At 36.8% G+C, this 25,238-nt stretch overlaps 1 protein-coding gene across 3 annotated transcripts in view; it reads right to left on the bottom strand.

The window, feature by feature from the left end:
* Positions 1-25,238, bottom strand: part of MDFIC (MyoD family inhibitor domain containing) — a 291,855-nt gene that overhangs the window by 129,517 nt on the left and 137,100 nt on the right. For 2 of the 3 annotated variants that reach the window (XM_049093830.1, XM_035698709.2), the window contains exon 2: positions 12,210-12,331. The exons of the other annotated variant lie outside the window; for it this stretch is intronic. The gene's annotated coding sequence lies outside the window, so the exon portion shown is untranslated. The remainder of the gene's footprint in view (positions 1-12,209; positions 12,332-25,238) is intronic. 3 annotated transcript variants of the gene reach the window in all.

Here is a 25,238-nt window from a genome sequence, read left to right as displayed (position 1 = left end):
CTTACTATGGTGATTTCACAGTATATGCAAATATCGTATCATGCTGCACATCTGAAGCTAATATAATGTTATAGGTCAATTATACTTAAATAAAAAGTAGGGACACAGAGAAAGATGTTTATAATACATTTATAAAGAAAGCAATATCAATTATGAATACATAGGGACAGTCTTCTCATAAATAGTTTATTCTTTTTTATTGAAGCTAGTTGATTCTTCTGGACTGAATTTAAAATTCTTTGTTCCAGTAAAATCTTTCCCAACATGCTGGGCAAAGTAAGTATCCACAGGTAGCTTGCTTTAAAATTTTTTATCGGTTCATGTAAACTTCTGTTTTGGGCATAATCCTGCACGTATAATTCCATGGAGCTGGAGGGTTTAAAGAAGTGGTCTGAGAAACCATATGAGAGCCATTCAGCTCTTAGAGGTCAGGAGCTGTGTTTATCTTACAGCTTAGGGTATTTCCGTATCTTGCAAGGTGCCTGGCCCATGTACACACTGTGAATATTTATGAATGAGTGAAATGAATACCTTCAAGTGTCATTCCCTTTTAGTAACTTCCTTGAATGTCATGTAGACAAGACTGTACATATCCACATTTATTGGAATTATTGGGCTTATAAAGATCTATGTGGCATATGAAATGGAATAGTAAGATAATATATGGTATTTTTCAGAAACAGTGTAAAACAAAGATCCTCAGATTAGATGAAAGTCATGGACTGGGGTGTGGGAGGGAAGGGTTGGGTCATTCCAAGTTTCACCTTTACCTAGCACGTTTTTCATCAGGACTTGTGGCAGTGGTCCCTCATCTGTAAAACTACCTAACCTGAGTCAGTTAGCTCTTAAGTTCTTTTCAGCAGTAAAATTCATAGACTAGTACAATCTCAAATGTTACAGAGTATTTCTTAATTGATGTCAAAGCAGATGCCCCTAAATTATTCTTTCAAGCCATTATACCATTTTGAGGTACAGAGGCAAAGTAGACCCATAAAACAAATATTCTTAAGACATTCCCACCTTAGCCAGGTACTATATAGACTGTCACATATTACACTGCTTCTCAATTTCCATCATTTTACTTGTTATTTGAAAATTTAAGTCTCATCCAATTCATCTTTCTTTTAAAAAGAAAGGAAAAGAAAAAGTAAAGGATAAAAGTACATATGAAGGATGGGGCAAATATTTCAATTCTTACCAAAATAGGTTTCTACTCTTTATAGAAAATGATAAAATTCTAAAAAATTAGATATAGACAAATTATCTTTGAAAGTAGAAACTCACCAGGCAAATAAATATTGAGATATAGGTGACATTATATAACATGAGTTAGTTCCCTGAGAGTAGGGACCATGTTTTCTTGTATTTATTTCATTAAAAAAACTTTTCCTATAGCTTATCTAAGCAAATGTTCTCAGTTAGTACACATTGATCAAAAACAATGAAAAGAAAAAACCCAGAATTTTGAATAGTACATAAATTGAATGTGTGCACAACATGCAATAGTTAATTCACAAAGCATGGAGGCATAAGAGGTGGTGTGAGTCATAGACAACCCCATGTTCCCCCAGGTTAGAGAGGTATCTTAAATACAGAGTATATGCCTCTTACTAAACAGTTGAAAATAAATGAAATTATAGTTTATACACCTCTGTAATTCTTTCTCTTGTCCTCTACCCCACCACCTCCACTGAACAGCCAGAGAACAGTGAGAGCTAGAAGATTTCAGAATAAATTAACTCCAAGGTCCTCTAATATTAAGTCGGCTGGGAAAAAGTATGCTGGACAACAAGTACAATGGCATTTCAAGAAATGACAAAGTCACAATTCTTACTGGAGTAAACCGACAGAAGCAAAGTCAAAAGGGACATAGTAATACATAGCCCATCACTTGTTGATTCCCCACTCAAAACAAAAAAGTATTAATTCAAAGTAGTACAGAGTTTGGACCAATCTAAGTGGATGTGATTTAGTCTATTTTCCAATCACCTTGGCTTTACATTGTGACTCCGCAGGCTCCTCAGTATCTTCCTCTGACTGCTGTGTGAACCAACAGCCTTCCTTTTCAACCTCCCTACTTCCAGCACGTCATAAGCACTTATACTCTGTACTTAGCTTGCTGCTAGTTTTCCCAGCTCTGCTGGTCTCTGTTCCAATCCCCTATAAACACCATTCATGGGTTCAAACTTCTTGAAACTGAATTATTATTAGTCTCTTTTCTGAAATTTTCCATTGAACCACTTCATTTAAGATAAAGTTCAAAATCCTCAATCTATCATGTCTCTGACCTCAGTCTCCTTGTTTACCCGTATCTTGCTTTTCTCTACCCTAGAAAAGTCCTCACCATGCCTCTGGCATTCCATTCTCTCTCTTGAGGGGTACCCAGGCTCATGCTATGCCTTTGCAAAATAGAAGGATTCTTTTCCTTACCTTCACCTTCCCAAACTCTGACTACCCTAACATTATCACTCATCACAGTACTTTCAATTTTCTTACCCAGAGTCTTAAGATGCTGTGTTTGAACACTGAGAAAACCATCAGTAGCCATTGTGTTTGGGACATGCTTTCCTAAAAATTTGAGACTGGAAATAAGTATCAGAAGAAGGGTAGAATTTGAGCAAGGAGACATGGGTGCAACTCCTCTTACAGAGGCAGCTTGGAGAGATGGTAAAACCAGAGGGTCCTAATTCAAAATGTCATTCTGGTTCTGTCTCAGTCACTTACTCTCTGTACCATGGGCCAGTCACTTGATACGAATCTGGCTCAATTTTCTCTTCATGGGATGCTGACAAGGGTTCCTTAGTCAACAGTTAATAAATGTAAGCTATATACAATACTATTAGTAATACAGCAAAACTATCATTGGTGATAGGATGCTTCAGTAGCATCTTGAATAGAATGATTCAGGACATAAAGTAAAAAAAAAAAAAAAAAAAGAATCACAAAGAAGAAACATCCTGGGAGGTGGAGAGAGGACAGAGTAATGCCATCATCAGGAGACTCTAATACCATGGTTCCTTCCACCGGATTCTTTCTTGACCACTTCATTAAGCCCAACAGCATGCCATAGAGCCAAGCACACTGTAATGGAAATTAACATACTGATAATAATGACTTATTAATGAATAAAAACTGGGCAAAATATTTTCCCTTATATGTTCATAATCCTCACAATAAATCCTAATGATTTATTTTCCTTATTTTGAAGGTAGGAAACCAGAATGCTCAGAAATTAGGTTATTTACTTATGCATACAACCTAAACACTGGTAGAATTTGGTTAACTGGCTCCCATAGTAAAACATCTTGTGGAAATCTCTGTCCTCAACTGTAGATTCCAAGTTTCAGTTTCTGGATCAATGGTTCTCAAACTTGAAATTGAACTCACCTTTCTCCCTAATTTACCTGTTACTCTGCCCTTTCAAAAAATGATCTCTTCTTCCTCTCTATTCCCACAACTTTTGCTTCTTTCTTTTGGCACTGCCACATTATGCCTCTAGCAGTCCTGTAGTGGGTGACACAGACTGACATGGAGCTGACCACTATGAGTAAAGAGAACACGGTCTTCCGTCCCCCATGGTGGACCACTGTTGAACAGAGTTTGAGGTGAGCAATAACTTATAGCAGAACACACTTAGGCTGGCTTCTCAAGAGTTATGTTTTGCTATGCTTCGTTAAAAGGGATTTTCTGTCTGCTTATATTGTATGAAGGAACTGAAGAAGTGACCAGTGTAGACTGTGCAAAGGACTCAAGTCACTGGATTCAGTAGAGTGCTGGAATGAGGAAATTGTATGAATGGTATCATAACAGATATATTGCAAAGCTTTTTATGTCAAAAGATTTGAAGGTTTTCCCAGATGTTTGTGGGTTAGGTATATACATTTGATATTTCTGATAGGTGAAAAAATAGTCCTTTCTATTAATTATAGCTCTTAGCTAGCTTTATTATTAAGAATGCCACTTCAGTCTCAGGGGTGCTGGGAAAGAGTGAAATAAGATTCTTAACAATTTTCTGTTAAGATTTAAGAAATCAGTAAAAATTAGCCATATCATGGATGTTGCATGTTTGAATTTCTTCTACAGCAACTAAGCTTTTTGATGATGGGCAAACTTGTAACTCACACTTATGCTCTTGTAAGACAACTAAAAAGTGACATACTGGTATGTGAAGGTATAAACCCACAAACTTCTGCATAGACACACTAGTTGAAAATGTGTGTTAAGATGAGTTATTTGTGGGACAGAATATAGAGTTTTAAAGGAACAGAATGCTAGGTAATGTCTAAAAAAGGAGGTATGGAGAGGATGAAAAGCCAACATAGTAGTTGGAGGGAAAAAACAAATCAATGATGACAAAGGGCAACTAGGAGCAGTGAAGTGTTTCCTTAGACCCTCCTCTTCTTTTCTCTCCTTAATTTTTGGGGACTGACAGCCCTCTCCCCAACTCCACATGGTTCTGTTGGGACTTCAATCACTATACACTGCCTATGGTCACGGGGATGGATAGAAACCATGGCCTGGGCAGTCATAGTGCGCCAAAGTTGATCCCAAAGAACAGCCTTCCCAGAGATGTACAGTTACTGGAGAAGAGAAATTCTCTTTCCCCATGATTCACAAATTTGACTCAAGCTGTGAGTACCTATATTCTTTATCAGATGGGGAGCATCCCTTTCTACTAAGAAAAAGCCTGATATCCAGAAAGAAGTGGACAACAGAGGTGGGGAGATGACAAGATTTCTATTAGTTTATGGATTCAGCTTAAACTAAGAATAGACACATCCCCGTTCTTCCTCATTCCATGAGCCAATACATCCTGTTTTTGCTAAATTGAGTTTGAGTTGGCTTTTTGGTCACCTGTGACAAACGTCACGGTTAATATAATAAACAACACAAGAGGTGTAAAGTTTCTTACTGTAAAGTCAAATTGATTAAAAAAAAAAAAAGAGAGAGATTGAAAACAGAAAACCAATCTTTTGACTTTTAATCTTTACCACTAATCTTTGAAAATGTAATTTCACTTTACTACTAAGGATAAAATCTGATTTTCTGGTGATTTCTTAAATCTCTAGAACTAGAACAGTTTTTAGAAACTTGTTCTTGATTCCTACTATACCCCTTTCCCCCCACACACTCAACAGAATTTCTAGATCATTTTGTTCACAAAAAAGAAACTAAATTCTCTGTATTATACCTATTTTAAGATTAATAAAATTATTTCTTTACATAAGAAATTTAACTTTTGTTCAGTCTAAGTATTCAGTTCCATGACTAAGAAAGTAGGTCTGACTTATAAACTAACATCCATTTTTCCTTTAGAAGTAAGATACTTAACATAAAGCTTGTATATGCCAAATATACATTGGTCTAAACATAACTAAACATAACTAAAAATTACTTTAATAGACAAAATAATTAATTAAATACATAGATAATTAAACAGCTTCAGTTGATATTTGTTAGAATTAAAAGTACCCTAAATATAACAGATAATTCATCTAGCATGTATGCTTCAACAATATGGAGCCTAGAAATCTTGTATGAGAAACAAAAATATATTAAAGAATACTTAGAAAAACTATTTTTTCTCAGTTGGGATTGTCACGGTGAAGGCAGATCTTTTGCTCTGAGCTCTTTTGCTCCAGGTGGTGGAATTAATCGCTGCATTGCTCTCTGGGGCAAAGCAGGAATCCTTCTCCCACTCTTAGGACATTTTTTTTTGCTAAAGAAACATAATGACTCAAAAGTAGGCTAATGTACCAATTTAATAGATTTTTCACATACAATACTTTCTAGCCTGGATCTAAATCTAGATCAGTGGGCATGTTATGCTTGCGTTTTGTAAATGAGAGTTAATTGTGTCCTTTCCTTTTATTTCTAAGACTGGTGACCTTCTTGAGCCATCCCCTTGCAATATTACAGTTTGGTCTATTTTTATTCTCTGGTCATTAGCACTCAAATTATATACTTTTAGCACAGAAAACTCCATCTGAGAGAGTATGCTTCTTATTCTTTGTTACATTTGTTATATTCTTTAAGAAATTACAAATTTTGGTGGAGTTTTCTGGACATACTATAGCAATGTACTTGTTAAAGTGAAGGTTCTTGGGTACTGAGAGCATATTTAAAGACATTCACTGCCTGAATTTTAAATGCTTAATTTTCTATTAAAACAACACCTACTTAGATTGGCCATAGCTCATCCAAATAAAGTGAGAGGAAAGAATGGGAGTCCACACCAGAAACATTGGCAACCTTGGCAATCTTTCTTATTTTCATTAAGTAGGTCAGTGATCATCTAAGGACTACTTTTTTTTTTTAACCTTGCCCAGAAATATTCAATTTCCAAATAGCATAGACACAGAGTAGTGGATTTGTATCAGAAGACATGAGCCATGAAAGGCTGACTCCACCACAGAATTAGAAAAACAAGATCCATTATGCACTTTGAAACTTAAAAAAAACTGACAATTTAAAAATGTCACTTGCTGTTTTATTAAACACATATACTACAGATAAAGCAAACTTTACAACAACCAGTATCTCAAGAGCTAAATATTCTCAAAATGAGCTCATCTCGGTACCCTGCCAATATGGTGAGACATGGTAAAATAATGAAAAATAAGTTAGCTTAGAAAATAAAACATTGTACATATAGGCCTATCTACAAAATGTGAAACTAGGTTAAATCAAACAAATGGTTAGTGCCAAATACTTTAACCTTATCAGAATTGGATAAATCTACTTTGCGCTAACTTTGAAAGGTCTCCCAGGCAAATTGCTGAAGGAAAGCAAGATGTAGAAAAACACACATATGTGGAAATATAAGTGCAAAGAAAATATAATGGATAAAATACTCCCAAACTATTACCCATGCTTCTGTGGTTATTGCAGGGGAAGTGATTAGAAATAGGAGTTGGGTATAGAAAGCTTACTCTGAAAAAAAAAAATTTTTTTTTTGCATTAAGTCGTTCACATTGAAATTTTATTCTCTGATGATCTGAGTAATTGTGGTAATTTTTAACCACTATCAAACGTTAGCCACATAAGCATCTCCTTATTTATCTATAAATACATAGTTGTATGGAAGTTTTTATAAAAGATTCTAACATTTTGTAAAGTTTAGTTTCTCTAAGAAACATATGGATGAGTAAATGGTTTTTAAAAATCTTGTTATAGGGTAAATACCTAGTAGCGCAATTGCTGGGTCATAGGGTAACTCTATTTTTAACTTTTTGAGGAACCTCCATACAGTTTTCCAGAGTGGCTGTATACCAGACTGCATTCCCACCGACAGTGTAAGAGGAGTCCCCTTTCTCCACATCCTTGCCAACGTTTGGCATTTATAGTCTTGAAGCTAATGATGTACTTGTTATATGTTGGCTAATTGAATTTAAATTTTTTAAAAAAGTAAAAAACTTCTGTAACTATAATTTAAAATTCTCATTATGGACTACTTTTTCTACATATTTTATATTTCCCCAAGTGCCTAGTATAATGTTCTATACAACAGTCAAGATTGTTGACTGACTAGCAAAAATTAAAAGTAAAAAATTCACTAAACTATGGTCCATATCTTGGGACTACTTAATTTTCTGAAAATAAATAGGCTCCTGTGTTCTGAAAACAAAAACGTGAGGAGGCATTTTAAAAGGAACAATAAAAAAGTCTACGAATCTTAAAAGTTAATTTTTAAGATTAAGAAGCTCCTGATGGGTATGAAGGAGTGTACTTGTGATGAGCGCTGGGTATTGTATGTAAGTGTTTGAATCACTAAATTGTACACCTGAAATTAATAGTATACTATATGTCAACTAACTGGAATTTAAATAGAAACTTAAATAAAAAATAAAAACACAGTAACAAAGATATTGAACTACAAAGAGAGAAAGAGGGAGAGAAGTTCTTGTATTTATTCATTCGTTTAACAAATAATGACTGAGCACTTGACTCTGGGCTGAGCATGGTATAAGGCTCTCAAGATTCAATGATGAACAAGACTAAGTTTCCGTTGTCATGGAACATGCACACTGAGATTAAACAAAAATAGTACTGAAGATTGAGGAAGCCAAGAAAAAGGACATCGTGGCATGAAGGGTTATCACCTTGGGGTAAGTTTGATCAGACCCATTCTAGGCCTGGCTATGAGGGAAGGTAGAGTTCCCAAGTACTGGGCTGTGGCGTAAGGAGAACTCCATGGAGACCCCGAATGCCAATGGTCTCCTCACTGAGGCTAGTATATAAAAGGCAAACATCCCTGGCCCTGTGCCCCTGACTCAACTGATCTGTCACTCTGCACAAGGGATCTCTGACGTGCAGGTCTCTGTGAGAGCGAGGCAGGCATCAAGCAGACGAATGTCTACTCCCACAGTTCTCTGATCTCCTATGATACCTCCCCTGCTGGTTTGCTGGGTCATTGGTAGAAATTAAGGAGAAATAAACCTTATACAAGTCCCTGTTGTTATTCTAATCAATCTCTGAATGTGGATCAGACTTTGCATTCTCTCTCAGCCTCATAATACATCAAGATTGACAGATTTTTTTCATTAGTTCTGATTTTCATTTCAAATTCTTTTCATGACACTTTGAATAAAAAGATATTAGCTAGAGTCATTCAAAACCAAGAGAGGTCCAGGACACAATAGTTTCCTTTAGTCCCTAATATATTTTTAAAATGGAGAGGAAAAGCAGAATTATAAAAATTGCGGTATGTTTAAAATATTTATATGTAACAAATTAACCCTTTTAGCACACACATAAATCACATGTATATTTTGAAATAAAAGTATCAAAAGTCTAAGTTTGATGACCTTCATTCAGGTTGACCTTCACCTTTACAGTTAGGCCCTCCAAAATGTCTGAAGCATGTGAATCTCACTCCAGTTATCAAGCCGATGCATATCTGTTGATACTCTCCCTAGTGATCCTCTCCTTAGTTTTGCAAAAATATTCAGAAATGCTCTAAATGTTGCCTTCTTATAGCCATTTTCAATAAAAGCAGAGAAAAGGTTAAGTTTTGGCTCTACTAAAGAAATTCTACAAATCAGAGTATTCTAAAGAAATTAATAGATCCTGTATTCTTTATATTAATAGGTCACAAACACAAAACCATGGACTAAAAGATCCTTGAAAACTTTCTAAAATTACGTATTACCAGGCACTGCCAATGGGAATTTTAATTCAATACATATCAGATGAAGACCAGGCAACTCTGGCTTTTAAAAACTCTTCAGGGGTGCCAGGGTAGCTCAGTTTGTTAAGCATCCAATTCTTGATTTTGGCTGGGGTCATCATCTCTGGGTCATGGGATTAAGCCCTGCATTGGGCTCTGCATTTAGTATGGAGTCTGCTTGAGAGTCTCTCCTGTTCTTTCTCCTACTCATGCACGTTTGCACATCTGCTCTCACTCTCTCTCGCTCTAATACATAAATAAAATCTTAAGAAATAAAAGGTCAAAACTCTTCAGTAATTCTAAGAACAGGTTTGATAACCACTATATTTGACTAAAATCTCTTCTACATACATTGTTTTAGCTGGGCTTTTTGTTCTATTAATGTTTCAGGTATATCCTTCTGGTTTCCTATGCTTTTTCATATGTCTTTTGTACACAGTCAAAATAAAAATATGATTACTTTTTTAAAGTTGAAATGCATCAATTTTTAAAACTCGAGATATCTGACTCCTCAAAATGTCTACAAATAATTTACTGAAGTATTATTTATAATTCAAAACCGGAACAGTGGTATCAATTTCCATTAAACCATATAACTAGGACATATAGGTTGGAATTTTTCAGATTAATAAAGACTTTGAAAATTAGGCTTTTGAGAATTCATCATGATGTTAGCTAAATATAAAATTTCCAAGAATCCAGGGGCGCCTGGGTAGCTCAGTGGTTGAGTATCTGGCCTCCGCTCAGGGTGTAATCTCACGGTCCTGGAATTGAGTCCCACATTGGGCTCCCTGCAGGGAGCCTGCTTCTCCCTCTGCCTATTCTCTACCTCTCTCTGTGTCTCTCATGGATAAATAAATAAAACCTTAAAAAAAAAGAAAAGCTTAAAATTTCCAAGAATCTTAACAAGCAAAATAGAAGAGATAGAATTCCAACTGTTTTTCTGCATTATAGGTGAAAGAAGTTTTAGACTGACCATAAGAACTCTTGTAATTCATGTACTTGAGAAAATGGCTGTCTTTTACAGAAGTTCTGAAGTGGGATGCTTAAGGGATTCTATGTTGAGAATTATTTGAATATTGAAAAGGCCACGAAGGAAGTGATTGTGCCCAATTTTCTTTCTCTATATAATTATCCATTCCATATTTTTACATGGAAGCATTTTATTTAAATTCATTTCCATTTTATTACAATCTACTTAAATACAATTGTTAAATTGAATTTCATTTGTCAATAACTAGAAAAAAACAATGTTTTTTTCATTGCATACATCATTTTGCAGTACACCTGAAACTAATATTTCAATTATATCTCAAAAAAAAAAAAATACTCACATGCAAATCCCACTCTCAAAAATACTGTCTGAAGTGGAAATTCCCATTTTAAAAGCTTCCCAGGTGGCTCTAAGTGCATTCAAGGTTGAGAACCACTGATGTACAAGGAGCCAAATACACATAGAAGATTCAAGTAAGTTCAGAGGTCAGTGGCCCAGGTTCAGAAGTTGACTTCAGAATGTTGGGGACCCTAGCTCCTTTCACCTTGTTGCTCACCCATGACCTATACTTCCCAGATCATCTCAATGTCCAAAGTGACTGAGCTAGCTCTGGCTGGCATGTCCATATTCCAGTAAGAGGATGGAAAAAGAAGAAAAGCAGGCTCTCTCTTTATAAGAAAACATCTCAAATTGTACCTACCACTCTCCCTTTCATTCTCTTTGTCAGAACCTAAATGTACTAGATCACCCCCAGATAACAGAGGTGGAAAATTAGTTTTTCTTTCTGGATAGCATCTGCTCAGTTAAAAAAAAATCAAGTTGTATCATTATAGGAAAAGGAAAGATTATCAAGAAGTAATAGTTTCTTCCTCAGGAGGTTAAAATTTTACTGAAGCAGGTTAGGCTGTAAATGGTGGGGGAAACAGACAGATGAGATTACTAGTCAAGTTTCTGGATATGCATGGAGAAAAAGTTAATCTTTCTTGCTGATTTTCTCACCAGTACTATTTCAGGATGATAATTCCAAAGATTCTAGTGTGAACTATATAAATGGAACCTGTTACCCCCCAAAATAGCAACTTCACTTTCAAGGAATAGGAAATGGAAGGCACAGTATCAGAGTTTAGGTAACCATAATCCCTTCCCAGATTCAAACTTCCTCGCTTTCTTTTCTTGCTTCTTATCCACCTGCTAAAATGACAAATATGTGTGGTACTTTTCCTATGTGGTCCCTTCAGTGCCAAATTTAATGTCAACTAAAAGGCATCTCCTTGACTCTCTGGAAGTACGTGTGGGAGATTCTGGTCTGGAGAACTACTTTCAGCAAGGCTTCAATGTGGTTAACACAAGCCAACGACCAAGCTGAGGGTATTTAAGCTGATTCATCTTTTAAGATAATGGCAGTCATGAATGGGAGCAATTGGCTGCCACCAGAACCGAATTTTCAGCAAAAAATCATCATGTGTAAGGAAGAGGTAGGCGTGGAACATACAGGTACAAGTGCACGGATGCTATATTGTAAGCCCATAATACATGTATGATTCTGAACCCCAGAAGAATTCTGTTTCTCATAGGACAAGTGACATATTTTTTCAACGTAAATCAATGCCCGTGAACAATGGCTGGTAGAGTGCCTGAGCCAAGTGAATGAAGTTAGCATTAACTACAATAGCACAGATTGGTATCAGGTGCCTAATGTTTGTCAGAGGACACAGTCACTGTTGTATTATTGGTCAGAAAAACAAGTAAATAATAATCTAAATCTAATCATGAAAACATCAGTTTTTATTCAAATGTCAAGCCACACAGAGAACTCATTTTCTGTAATTTCTAATGCATTTAGGTAGTCCTTGTTCAGCATTCTAGAGAGCCTATGTCTTCTCATTACTCTTCTTTTTCAGACTTGTCTGAATCATCTGGGCCATTCATGCATTCATGTCATCCCATTTAGATACGTACTTCCTTAATCCTGGCTTACATAGAACTGATGGAGCATCGGATGGGACCAAAGATATTCTCCTTTTTTACTGATATCCCAGGACTTACCTCATCTCATACGGGAATCTTGTATAGCAACACCTTCCCAGTTCCTCTCTCACAAAGGGAACATCTTCAAGAGTTGCAAGTCCATAATTAATAGTGGAGGTCACTCAAGGCAGATCAGAAGCCTGAATGGAGAAATGGAGAGAAGGTTCTGGGATATAGGGGAGAAGTGGCTGTCATAGGGAAAAAAAGTGGTGGAAACCAAACTTGTTAAGAACGTGAGCGATACAGAAGCAAATGTTTACATGTTTTAAAACCACAGCCTTTCACAAGAAAAAAAAGGACACACAGCCCCTGATGCAGGACATGACATTTACTTGAGAATCTGCCGTATCTTCCTCTTTTCTTCACTGGGTTTCTTCCTCAGGTGAGATAATGTGGACAAATCATACAATCACCTTCAGAACATCTTTGAAGGCTTCGGCCCTGACCCTTCACCTACTACTACCGCTTCTGCAGACAGAAGAGACATGAACTACAGAAAGTCCACCCATTCCTGTCCTTTGTCGCAGGAGATTCAGGAGCAATGAGCTCCTACATGGAGACCAAACTTGAAGCTTCTCCTTTCCTGTCGTTAAGGGCTCTCTCCTCCCCCAGATGCCCTAAAATTTAGCCACAAAACGTACATTGTGTGCTGTACTGACCTGCCCTACCAGATCCATGCAGAACCATCCTCAGTATCTAAGCCCCAGGCCAAAGGCTGGACTCAACTTTCATAAATATACTTGGGATCCTTTCACACTCAACCCTGGCCTGATTTTAGAATCACCTGGAGCACTTAATTAAAAGGATACTGATGTTCTCATCCAGACCATTTGACAGAACCTGTGGGGGAGGGCAGAGGTGATGATGGTTCTTACAACTCTATATGTGATCCTAGTTGGAAATATGGGCTTCTCTAGCTTCTAAAGCTCTAACATGCATACAAATCAATAGGCTAAATGTTGGGCACCTGGGTAGCCCAGTTGGTTGAGTGTCTGCTTTTGGCATAGCTCAGGATCCCAGGGTCTTGGGATGGCATCCCGCATCAGGCTCCCTGCATAGAGCCTGCTTCTCCCTCTGCCTATGTCTCTGCCTCTCTCTCTGTGTCTCTCATGAATAAATAAGATATTTTAAAAAAATAGGAGAAATGTTAACTTACTTGGTGATCTTTTTGCAATATATACAAATATCAAATCATTATGCTGTATACTTAAAACATACTGTTATATGTCAATTATATCTCAATAAAAAAAACTCACCTCGAGATGAAAAATAAAAATAAAAATGAAATACAAAGAGGGGAACTAGTCAGGATCAAGTCCTCCCTGGAACTTGTAACCCTTGCCCAGATTATTACTTGGATTATTTGAAAACTATGACTCTTCCAGAAAGGAAAAGCCAATGAAAATAACACTTGGAAGAGATTCTAGGCTATATATATATATATATATATATATATATATATATATATATATATATATATTTTTTTTTTTTTTTTTTCTGCTCAAGATCTAGGTTATACTTCAAGAAAAGGATCTAACCCTTAAAAATTTTTAAAAATAAGTGAATTGGTTAATATGAGGAGAAAAGAGCTCTTAAAACCCTGTAGAACGTTCTAGGCAGTAGTAGCTGCCCTGTTAACAGAATTTTCTGGGATAGGAACAAAGGGATAGAAACAGGAGATAAGGCATTCAGCTATGCTCTTCGGACTTTTGTAGCAGATAAGAAACCATTTAAGATCAGTAAGGATTCCCTTAAGTACAAGGCTTGAATGAAGATCCAACTTAAGATGTACAAACTGTCTTCTAGTGATGACACAAATAGAATGTTTTTCCATCGAATCCAATCATTTAAATATGACTAAATGTTTGAATACCTACAACACCCAAAACTTTAGTTGAAAGACTTCATAGGTCTGTCCCCTTGTTTCTAGATTCCTCCAAGTGTGCCATTTGCAGTGCACCAGGGAAACACACCATTGAGACTTCAAAACATGCATTTTTCATCCAGATGTTTTAATTGCATGCAGACCCCATCACTGACTATTAACACTGATGACTGAAGAAAGGCATTGCTTTTCAGGGTGGAGGTCAAATTTAGATTTTTTTTTTTTTTGGGTCTCCTTTCATTTTGGTCTTATTTCATTTTATTTTGTACTATCTTTTGACAGGAAAATGAAACAAAAGGAAAAGGAAGTTTATACACATTTTATTTTAAGTTACAGTTTATATGAGCATCAAACACAAGTGTTTTATTTAATTCTTCGGGTTGATACCTTTCTGGTTTCCTGAAACATAATATCCATTAATCCCTGTTTGCAGACACCTTGAAATATTTATTGAATAATACAATACAGATTCTAAAACATAATCTTCTTTTATGAATACTGGCACAATTTCACCCAGCTCTGTGGAAGATTTAAGAAAAATGGCAGGGCAAGATCAGACATTGTTTACATCTCACCTCCAGCAAGATATAACTTTACTCTTGGCTGACCTTTAAGCAAAAGCAATGGTTATGTAACCAAGTAAGCTAAAAACTAAACAGGAAAAGTCACAGAGCCGGGAATGAACTACAAACTTACACTATTTGTTAAACTGAGATTTTTATCATGTTGCTCAAAGAAACACTAAAGTTTCCCAAATGGAAAAATGTGACCAAGATTTTATCTTTGCTATCTGAATGTATACATAAATATTTCAGTATTTAAAAGAAGTTATTTCGGAGTCTACTCTAAAATGCACTGCAGTATTTTGTAATGGGAAGCAGTGTTATGCGCTGACAAAATGAAAATTTTGAATGAACTACCTTCTGTCTTCATGTAAATATTGCTTGTAAGTAATGCTCAATGCTGTGTTGTTCCTAGAACATACCTTCTGAGGTGGTCCTTAAACAGGTTTATTTTTGTAAAGTTTTAAGTACAGCCTTATCAAGGGGCAGAGGAATAACTTAAAATCTTTTTTTAAGCTTTATTATTGCAGCATATAATCAAGTTAATAGTGGCTAAGTTTTATGTTCAACAGGGGAAAAAATAACATTCTTCCCAAGGAGCAAAAGAGTAAATAATAAATAAGTAGCACAACCTAGAAATATTCTAGGGTTTTGAAAGGTCTTTTTAGTAATACCTAAATATCTTCAGCAAAATATAGCACTTTATTGATATTCCCATAAGCAGATTTAGATTTCTTTTATAGAACCAGTCACCTAACAAATTTTATATGCAATGGGGTCTTTAATATATTCATTAGTACTCTGTATTTAAACCATGAAGCTATAGGATGAATTGCTTCTGAAGGAATATGAAAAGAAAGCTGGAGAGGCAGAAAACAAGCACTGGAAATGAATGGACTGAATAACATGTTAGGTGCTAAGTATTTGTGGATGACCAGGACACAGTCTCATGGGTGAGATGCAGACAAGAGACAAACAATTAAAATACAGTGAGATAAGTAGTGTAACAGAAGAAATGATATCCAAGTACCTTGTAGGGGCACTTAAGTGAGTCCTGGCAGAGGAATGGCCACTGGAGAAGAATTCTTTTCTAAGGAGCAACAATGAGCTAAAGGGAGTAGAATTCATTATCAAAATAAAGGTCACCTGATGTGACTGGAGTACCAGAAGGGGAAGGGTGAGGCCAAAGAGGGAAGCAGGTTTGGGAGAGCCTTGTAGCTGCATAAGGAGCTTAAAATATCTTCTAAAAAGATAAGAAGAAACAAACCAATAACCACACCAAAGGGCTTTTGAACAGGGTTCTGACAAGATTGTGTCATCTCTTGGAGATGATCTTTTGGTTGCATTTGGAAGATGGATGGAAGGAGTACAAGATCAAAATCAAGGAGGGGAGTCGGGCTTGAGAGCTGTAATCAGTCAGTTCTGGTTCTCCAGAGAAACATGGCTAATAGGATATATAGCTTTACACAAGAGGAGATTTATTAAAATAATTCATTCGCAGGGCTATGGAAGCCAAGAAGTCCCACAGTCTGCTGCTGGCAAACTGAAGAACCAGGAATGTCAGGGGTATAATCCAGTCCTCATCCAAAGACCTGAGGACTGGGGCAGGGAGGATGGAGGCCTGAGAACCCAAAGGTTGTGGGTGAGGTCACTGGTCTAAGTCCCAGAGTGTGAAGGCCTGGGAACCAGGAGCTTCAATGTCAGAGGGCAGAAAAAGATGGATGTCCCAGCTTGAGAACGGAGAGGCCGAGAGAGAGTGAGTGAGAGAGAGAGAGAGAGAGACAGAAGGGAAGATTCACCCTTCTGTCCATTCAGGTACTCAGTGGATTGGATGATGGTTATTCACAGTGGTGAAGATGGATCTCTTCACTCAGTCTAGTGAATTCTAATGGTAATCTCTTCCAGAAACACTCTTCCAGATACACCCAGAAATAACGGTTTACCAGCTATCTGGGATCCCTGAGCCTCATCAAGTTCAGATACAAAGTTAACAATCACAAGAGCCTATGGCATTAATCTGGGTAGGTGGTATAACACCCTTGCAGAGAGAGGGAAGAAGATGGATTTCTGAGCTATTTAGGAGGGGCTGGATTTCTTGTTCTCGGTAAGGGAAAGCAAAATGGCCATAGCATTCACTGAAATAAGAACATAGAAAGAAAACCAAATATGGGAAGGGAAGATGATAAATTCAATTTTAGACATGCTGCCTTTCCTTTGAAAAGCCTGGCTGTAGATGTCAGATAAACAACTGGATGCATGGGAAAGTCTGGATAGACATTATGGAGCTTAGATATATAAACGAGATTTTAAAAGTTGCCGTATTTTCCAAATACATCTATGCAACTCAAAGAATACCAACATCTATATGCGTTATATATCATATTTTTACTAAAGCAATAGTATTTTAATCAGAAAGGTATGTGATGATGTGACCAGAATATCCTTTTGGGAGAGGAAGTGGAAGGGTATCAATGATATTTTTTTTTAAAAAAGGAATAGGATTAGATGGAGGATAAAAATGTAATGGGTCTAGGTCCAGAACTGGTCCTTTATTAAAGACACAAGACCTAGCAACAGCTTTGATGTTACTCCTGCATTTCAGTTTTCTGTTTGTTTGTTTTTGTTTGTGGAGTTAGTGGGTCTTGGTAAGATCACTCTGCTTTTGCAGATTGTAAGGCGATTTGTATTAAAAACCAGCTGTAACTATCTGTTTCCCGTGGAGGAAAGATCCATAAATTACAGCTCAGGTTATTTGTCAGTTATGTAGTTTAAAAATTCCTTGGCAGATAGGATTAAAGTGTGAGAATTGATCCTGCACTCCAGCTGAGGGACTTGTGAAATTATAAAGATAATATGTTCACTACAACATCTCCTGCTGCCCGAATTTAAAGGTGCTGGGTAGGAGGTCAGTGGAAAAGGAAGGCAGTTGGAAGGCACTATTCGAAATGCTTTAAATACATATTTTGTAAGAGACTAACATATTATGTAAAGGAATATTTTTTTTCTCTAAGCAGAAATTCTTTTTTTTTAATTTTTTATTTATTTATGATAGTCACAGAGAGAGAGAGAGAGAGAGAGGCAGAGACACAGGCAGAGGGAGAAGCAGGCTCCATGCACCAGGAGCCCGATGTGGGATTCGATCCCGGGTCTCCAGGATCGCGCCCTGGGCCAAAGGCAGGCGCCAAACCGCTGCGCCACTCAGGGATCCCTCTAAGCAGAAATTCTTTATCCAATGGTTTGGTTTATGAATGAGAGGTTTCACTTAGAGTCTGGGGGTCTGTCTTCTGGTCAATCCAGTTTTCAGCAGAGCATTCTTCATCATGGTAGAATTTTTAATGCTTTGTCTAGTCTTTTTTTTTTTTCCCCCCCAAAGGACTAATAAGAAAGGCTTTATATTTTCTTCCTACTTTTTTCCTCAACAAAATATTCTGGGAACTAATAATTCACATGTAGAGAAACTTGCTTACAATCTTCTGCAGGAATCATCATTTTATGGGCATATGTGCTGCTCAGAAGCAGTGCTGAACCTCTCATAGATCCCAAAGTTGCTATACTCTCAGTTGGCTGGATGAACCAAAACAAAATAAAAAAAGTGACATCTCTGAGTTTTCCTTTGGAACAGCCAGGCCCTGGAATTAGATGGTTAAATACACACAAAAGCTGAAGTAGTTTGATTGATTTGTTCCAGAAGAGTTTTAGATTCTTACAAAGATGCATACAAGTGTAGCAAAATAAAGATAATTTCCAACTTGCAGGAAGAATGCAAGAAAAAGAACGTGATGGAAGAAAAAGAAGGAACAGGAATGAGGGCAGGACACAAGATATATTCACTTGCAAAAGATGAACTCAAAATGGGCTCTATGCTTGTAACATCAAGGGAAAAACTGTATTTAATTACGAGGTTGACAGTATCTATGAGGAAAAAATGAAGCATTAGTGCAGAAGTCTGCCAAGTTTTGATTTGCAATCGGAGAAGAGAGGAGATCCTTTATAAAGGAATGAACAATAAGTTCCCATTATTACAGGAAACATTGCAAGGAGTCTCCCTTGTCTAATGATGTCCTTGTAGAGGCAGATGAAAGTGCCTATGTGGTAAGAGGAACCTCAGAAGTGGAACAGAATTAGGGGCCAAATTACCAATATGACTCTTAGTCAGGAAACGGTGAAAGTCCCAAGTATATCACTAGCATTTATTATTTATTGAAAAATAGATGGTAATAAAATATATGGTATGGTGTGCAAGATTTTTATGTTGTGATTTGTTTTATAGCTTAACAAGCAGGAATGGCCAAGTTAGAAACCCTTTGAAATTCAAGGATGGTGGAGTGGAAATTGGAATGAAAGCCTAAATTGGAGCTCTAGCACCGCCACATCTAACAGCATGACTTGGCTTGTGCTAGGTCATGCATGACCCTCCTGAGACCAGATTTCATGTCTGCAGGAAAGGGTTAATAATACCCATTCAAAAGGTTTTTCTCAAGACCAAGCAAAATATCATACATAAACACTTTTCCATTACATTATCTGAAACATTCTTTTCTTTGTATTAGCCAAAAAAAAATTTTTATCTGTATTTTGATAATATATTTTATCTGTATTTTGATAATATATTTTAAGTATATTGCAAATTGTTTTATAACTTAGCCCCATGATGATTTAGGTGAGTTACATGAATAGGGACCTACTGAGATATATTTTATTTCTTAATAATAATAATACCCATGGGGCACCTGGGTGGCTAAGGCAGCTGAGGTCCAACTCTTGGTTTCAGCTCAGATCATGACATCGAGCCCCGCATCAGGCTCTGTGCTCAGCAGGCAGTCTGCTTGAAGATTCTTTCCCTCTGCCTCTCCTCCAACTCACACGCATGGGCTGTGTTTCTGTGTCTATAGAATAAGTAAATCTTAAAAATAGTAACAATACTCAAAATTATGTGAGCTCCTAGAATGTGAAAATCAACTAGTTAATACATGCTTGATGGGTTTCATTTTCTGTAACTTCAAAGCAACATTTATGAAACAAATGTTACTACTCGACCCATTTTATTGTAATTTGTGAAGTTAAAGAAATGCAATTACTGAGCAGGGGCTGGAAATGTGAAGCTGGTCAGAAGAGAAGAGGGCAAAAATGGAAAGAAACTCTATGATGGAGGGGAAAAAATAAAAATATTTAAATACAGAAAATGTCTATTATACAATAAAACTAGATCCTTTTAATTTATTGGTACTTACCGATATCAGGTGAGGAATTCCTTTACAAGATCATATTGGAAGGCCAATTTTATAAACCTATATTTGGTATCTGGTAAGAGTTTTTAGGAAATTTGTGGAGCATCCAATCTTTAATGTTCAAAAAACCAGGGAACCCATGGCATGCTTCTGTGGCCAACATCCACTCCTGAGAGGACCACGTATCACACGGGTTTTGCACCAAGGCCCCCAAGCCTTGGTTAATCTGAAATTTATTGTGACAGTAAAAATCATCAAGCTCAGTTCCAGTCATGTTGTTGTATGTATTTTAAGAAGAATCTTTTTTTTTTCTTCCAAATGAGAAAGTTAGCTTTTAACGTTCTAATTTTATTTTTAAAAAATATTTACTTATTTATTCATGAGAGACAGAAAGAGAGAGGCAGAGACATAGGCAGAAGGAGAAGCAGGCTCCTTGCAGAGAGCCTGATGTGGGACTCGATCCCGGGACCCCTAAAATCACGCCCTGAGCTGATGGCAGATGCTCAACCACTGAGCCACCCAGATGTCCCTTAACTTTCTAATTTTAAGTGATCTCAAATAAAAATCCATCTTTATATAAATCCACAACTGCTTGTTAGAATGAACCCCGTTCACTTTGTTCATTTTTGATCATACTGCATTCCAAGAAAGGAGAGATGCAGAAATAAAGCTCTACCTTGCTTTCTGTCGAGGGTTTATGAAAATCCAAAGTGACAGCAAAATAGAATGTTCAATAATAAGAAGCACTCAAGACACTAAAAAGCATGAAGACAGTATTATGTTACCCAGAATGGCAAGTATGCCCATAAGATTATAATAGGATGAATTATTTGTATTAGTTTGCTAGGAGTGCCATAGCAGAATGCCCCAGAGTCAAAGGACAGAAGTTACATTTCCCACAACTCTGGAGACCAGAAGCCTGAGATCAAGACGTTATCAGGTTGGTTTGCAGATGGCTGTCTTCTCCCTGTGTCTTCCATGGTCCTCACACTGTGCCTGTCAGGGTCCTATCCTCTCTTCAGATAAGGACACAAATCATACTGAATTAGAGCCTACCCTAAGAAACTCATTTCAATTTAATTGCATTATTTTTAGATTTTGTTTTTATTTATTCATGAGAGACACAGAGAGAGAGGCAGAGACATAGGCAGAGGGAGAAGCTGGCTCCATGCAGGGAGCCTGATATGGGACTTGATCCCTGGACCCTGAGATTATGACCTGAGCCGAAGGCAGATGCTCAACCCCTGAGCCACCCAGGTACCCTAATGTAATTGCCTTTTTAGGGACACCTGGATGACTCAGCGGTTGAGTGGATGCCTTTGGCTCAGGGCCTGATCCCGGCGTCCAGGATCGAGTCCCACATTGGGCTCCTGCAAGGAGTCTGCTTTTCCCTCTGCGTATGTCTCTGCTTCTCTCTGTGCCTCTCATGAATGAATAAATAAAATTTAAAAAATAATAATTTTAAAGAACCTTTTTATTTCCAAATACAGTCACATTCTGAGGTACCAGGGGTTAGGACTTCAAATATGAATTTGGAGAGGGAGAAGTCAGATAGCCAGTAACACTAATAAAGAGTAAATATAAAGAAAGAATGATACCCCATGTTGTGGTCTAAACATTTAAAAGCAAACATTAAAAATAGCATTATAACACAGTAAACATATACCAATAATAATATAGTAATTTTATTCAGTCATGATCATCAAATGCTGAAGCCTATCAATTTGTTTTTACATTATAGTTTAAAAAGCTGGCTGCACAGGGGATGATTCTGTATCCCCCCCATCCCCCCCATCACAACCCAACAATTCTTACGTATTTATTGCTAGGAGCTGAGAAGCCAAAGGAAAAGAATGTACAGACCCTAGGGATTTAATATCTAATTGCAGCAACAGTGTGGATGTTTAAAAGAGAAAGAAGAATAAATAACAATACAAGTTTGCATGTCCTAAATTCCAAATGGAAGATTATCTATCTTCCTAATTCCGAGGCCATACTTGCCAGCTCTGTGTTGATTTCTAAAGGATTCCAAGAAAAAACTAACATGATTTAAATATGCAGATAATTAGTGGAATAAAACTGCAGAAGAAGGAACAATAGTGATACACCTTTTGAAGGCCCCTGACTTTAAACTGCTTCCATTTCTTTTGCTTTTGAATGAGAGAGACACAGAGTGCTAAAAAATTTCCCCAATTATTTAAAAGTTTCATTATTTGGGGCCCATTCAATTGAGGTTTTGTTAGATTAAGGAAATGATAATTAGATTAAGTGATTTTTTTTTTTTGTACTTAGGTGATGTAATTTAGTAAATACATTTTCACAACCAAAGAGAAAGCAAGGCTGACTGATTTTGACTAACAGAATCAGCTTGAAAGTCTTTTTACTGGCATAATGATTTGGCCTAAATCAATTTCCTGTTTTACTATCAAAAGTGGGAGGGGGTGGAGGGGCCTTGGTTCTGTTCTATGGGTATGACTATTAACAGAAGTCTTTGATGGAGTAGATTAAAAAGTGCAAAATACTTTATAATGGTCAAAATATCCAAGTATTTGATTTTGTGGGTATAGGAATTTAGCATTACGTTAGATTTCCTGTTAGCAATTTCGTATGGTAAATGTAGACAACGTATTAGTTTTAAGCATATGGAGAGTGTGCCGAAAGAATAGCTTAAGGAAGCAGTACAGCATAACGGCTCAATGCTCAAGCTCTGGAGTCAGTGCCTAGACATGAACTCCCTAATTTCCGACTTGCATGTCTTGGGAAATGACTTTTATTCCCTAATGCCTTAGTTTTATCATCTGTAAATGGGGATAATAATGGTACCTGCCTCATAAAATAACCATGAGGATTTAGTTAGAGAGTATATGAGGAAAATGCTTGGCACACAATTAACAATAAATGTTAGTTATTATTTGGTAGCCAATAATTTGGGATTTATTTTACATTTTGTTTACAGTTGTTAAGCAATGATTTACAACCTCATCAGCACATTAGAATTATCTGAGGATTTTTTTTTCTTAAGTTCTATTATTTGGTTTTATACTCTAGAAATTTTGATTTAATTGGTCTTGGGTGAGACCCAGACATCCGTAAGTTTTAAATGTTCCCCAAGTCATGCTAACATGTAGCCAGTTTTGAAGAGATCTGGTCCAAATAAACCATGCAGATGTATAGTATCAGACAGCTCTAGAGAAGCCTTCTCCAGACGGTATTCGACAAAAACAACTGTCTGCCAAAATGTTCCTTAAAACAAAAACATTTAAAAGTAAGCTAAAAGCAATGGGTACAGTCAACTAAGCTTGATGATATATACATCTCTTGAAAATTCATGTTTCACATGAGCATATTAAAAGATCCGAGAAGTCCTTTTTTAAAAAATATTTTATTTAAATTCAATTTGCCAATATACAGTATAATACCCAGGGCTCATGCCATCATATGCCCTCCTCAGTGCCTGTCACTCAGTTACTCCATCCCCGCAACCCTCCTTCACTTATGCAACCCTTTGTTTATTTCCCAGAGTTAGGAGTCTCTCATAGTTTGTCTTGAGAAGTCCTTCTTTAAATAAACTTGTTTATCGCTGATGAAGCCAGATTTCCTTGCAATATTTTGTAGTAAGGAAACATGTTCTTGGGGAATATTTAACTATGGCTCTGCCACACTGTATCACCAACCATCACTACTATTGGCTACAATATCAATTAATTAATAAATATGTGATTAATATAATATTTATTAACATCGGCTAGTTCCAGTCTTGGTTCATGGTATTTAGAATTAAAACTAAAAGACACAGGGTTTTTTTTTGGCCATTAGAATCACCTGTGGGGTCTTTTTTCTTTTTAAATTACAGGTACCTCACCTTCACACCAGACTTGCTATTCAAGGAGAGTGGATCTGCCAAGGTGCATTCTTTAACCTGTCACTGGGATTCTGATAACGAGCTGGGTTTGGAAGTCACTGACCCATAACCAAGCCTTTCATATTAAACCAATCTAGTTCCAATCTATTTTGCAAGAATTAACGAAGAAAACAAAGAAACTATGGACCAACTCTGGAAAAAGGGAGGAGACAAGAAAGAAGTAGGACAGCACCATGGAAATGCAGTGGAGCGGAGCCATGTACATGTGTGAGGCATATGTGTGTGCCTGTGTGTGCGTGAGTGCAAGTCTGATGAGACTGCTGACATTGGCAGCAGAGAGAGCAAGAAGAGAAGTACACTTTGGATCCATCATGGGCTGAGGAGAAACAGAATTCTATCCTTCTTCAGAGAGTAACAACAAACACTGCCTATCCCTTAGCTAAAGGAGGGGAAGAGGATGGAAGTAGGCAGAGGGAATACAGTGATTACAAACTTGGGAAGTGGATGATTTAGAACAACGGACTTCAGACCTGTTCTGATGGCACAGGAATTAGGGATTATCTTACTTTTTTGAGGAACAATATGAAATAGTGACATAATACGATACATACACATATTCCCATTTCCACACATATATACCATTTCCTAGTAGAAATAGGGGTGCAAGACAAATACGAAGGAAAGTTTTCAAGAATGTTACTGTATTTCTCTGAATAGAGCTCTATAAAAGGTGGCATCTCGAATATGTATGTATGATCTCACATGTAGAATAAAAAAAAAAAAGCGCATCTTAAAGAAAGAGAGACTAAAATGGTGTTTGCCAGGGGCTAGGGAGTGGGGGAAATGGGGAGCTATTGGGCAATGGCTACAAACTTCCAGTTATAAGGTGAGTAAGTTCTGGAGACTTAATGGACAGCATGTTGATTATAGTTAATAATACTGTATTATATACTTGAAAGTTGCTAGGAGAGCAGATCTTAAATGTTCTCACTATCAAAAAAAATATAATAAAGTGAAGTATGCATGTGTTAACTAACCTTATTGTGGTCATCATTCTACAATTTTATATACATATATAAATCATTATATTGTACACCTTAAATTTATACTATATTGTATGTCAATTATATCTCAATAAAGCTGGCAGGGAAAAGGTAGGATCTTGTTGGGTTCTACCTTTTAGATTTTGAGGGTTCCTTAGAGGTTTTGATTTTTAGGTGATACGCTTAATTTCATATTTCAGATTAAAACATTACTTTCTAGACTTCAGTCAGAGAAACCCTCTACCTTAATGGTGGAGTTTTGTGGGAAAATGGTGCCCAATCTCTGAACACTAGGTGTATGGTTCTAAGAAGACAACCTCAACATTAGATACACATGGTGGATACAATAGAGATGTTGGAATTTCTATTCTGGGGGAAGAATGCCTATTTAAGATGAGATCTTTTAGGAAGAAAATCAGATTTGTGTGATGCTGTTTGTAACTTTCAAAATTCATTTATGAAGTTC

This window comes from Canis lupus, chromosome 14 (assembly GCF_003254725.2).
Source record: "Canis lupus dingo isolate Sandy chromosome 14, ASM325472v2, whole genome shotgun sequence".
Taxonomy (NCBI): Eukaryota; Metazoa; Chordata; class Mammalia; order Carnivora; family Canidae; genus Canis; species Canis lupus.
Note: the sequence above shows the minus strand (reverse complement) of the source record. Positions and strands in the feature narration are given on the sequence as shown.